Genomic DNA, 2,054 nt, shown 5'->3' with positions numbered 1-2,054 from the left:
TCACAAAGTGCTTTGGTAACATCTCGATGTTGTCAAAAAGCAGGATCTTGAAAGAGCAACATAATGGTTCTGGGTTGTATGGAGACCTTGACCTTGATCCAGAAAGGAAGTGAAAAATGCTGAGAGGGAAGGACACTCACTTATCCAACGCTGGGAACAAAACGTGACTCCCTCTTTAAAAAGACAGCTAAGCTTACTGCTGAGGGCTTCAAGCGGTCGTTAATCGAGACTAATGCTGCATTCTGCACACTTTATAGTACGAATGCTGATTCATGCTCTTAGATTGGTAGGAAAAGTATAACCGTTTTTATTGCTGAAGCTGTAGTATCCAAGGAAGCAAACTGTTGCTGCAATTTCCAATGATGACATGTCCAACATTTTGAGCAGGGCTACGTTCAGTGTTGGGCAAGTTACTTTCAAAATGTAATATACTACATATTACTAGTTACTTTCATTTGAAAGTAATAAGTTACTTTACAATATTACTTTCTGTGTAGAGTAACTCGTTACTTATTACACTACTTTTGCATTACTTTTACCAAAACAACAGCAGCAGCAGAATGACATCGCTGCCCCGGAACCATCCCCCCCAAAAAATTCAACCACCTTGAAGTCAGTGTAAACAATCCAAAATTCTAAATGTTATTATTTTCCTTTGTTATTGTCATCTATAGTGGTTATTTGCATAAAAACACAGTTTGATGATGGAAATGATTGTATCTTTTTTAAATATTTGCTTTGATTTAATCAAATGTAACTCAATTTGTAACTTGAGTTACTTGACAAAGTAACTGGTATAATATTACTGAAATCCTATAAGTAATAACTTATATTACTGAGTTACTGCTAAAAGTAATATATTACATGTAATATGTTACTTTTGTAATGAGTTACCCCCAACACTGGCTACGTTGCTGTAAAAAATAAAAATAAAAGACACTGACCACAAATATTGCATTCGCAACTGCGATTCACATCAAGGTTTTCTTAAAAAAAAATGTTTTAATACTTTAGATGTCTGAAGTTTGAGTATGATGAAAGGTTTTCACCAATATCTATAAGAAGACAGCCGGCGGCACACAATTGCTCAACTGCACGTGGCACAAGAGATGAGTGCACAACTTGATCCATGGATCAAAGATGACCTCCAGCTCTACACCTTGTTCAAAAACCTGTTTTGGATGCTTCTTTGCAGCCTCTGTGATTATTTGAAGACTGCAGAAGTCCATATTATAAATTTAAAAAAATATGGCTGTTGATTTTGAGGCAATGTAGATGGGCAGTGTGGCCGTCAAGACCAACAGTAGGCCTATGCATACTTGTTTCACTCAGTTATGCGGATTCATTGTTAATCCCAATCCCTGTTGAAGGCAATGAGTTTATGATGTGTCACAGTTCAACTGCTTATACAACAATTATAATGACTCAGCAGGTTTTCATATGCAGATTTCTAACCTTCACTCCTGAGCCAATATACTGGATTACATCATTCAATACTGGCAAATGAAAAAGGCAAGCTTGGACTCTCGGGAATATAGACGAAGTTGTGTAAAAAGTTGAACGATATAATTATCCACCTGTAGAACCATGGCCGGGGCCATTCATGAATTGAGAATGCAGGGTACGTTCCAATTCAATTCTTGTTCTCTCGTTTTAATTGGAAGGTTAGTGTCACCTGGCTAGAGTGCCAAATCACACCCTCTTTCAGTTTCGGCATACAGTTATTCATTTTTCCATAGACATTTCATAAAATGCTTAGAAAAATAGTCTTACTTGGTCAAACCAAGCATATCAGCTATATTTCGAATCAGGAGAGACCATAGAACATTTCACTCAGACCAGAACAAAGAAATATATATACAGTATATATTAATATATTGTTTGTTTCCCTTCTTAAAACTGCAGTTCACTTCCAATTCTGTCTCTTGAGTGTTTTTTCACAGTCCAACGACTCAGCTGATTCATGAATTGACCCCAAACCCTGTGTAGAACAAAATCAACAACCTTGACACAGTGCAATGAAACACTTAAATCTGTTTATTACATTTCGCTGT

The sequence above is a fragment of the Poromitra crassiceps genome (assembly GCF_964638095.1).
Source record: "Poromitra crassiceps genome assembly, chromosome: 6".
In the NCBI taxonomy this organism is placed as follows: Eukaryota; Metazoa; Chordata; class Actinopteri; order Beryciformes; family Melamphaidae; genus Poromitra; species Poromitra crassiceps.
This window is presented reverse-complemented; position numbering follows the sequence as displayed.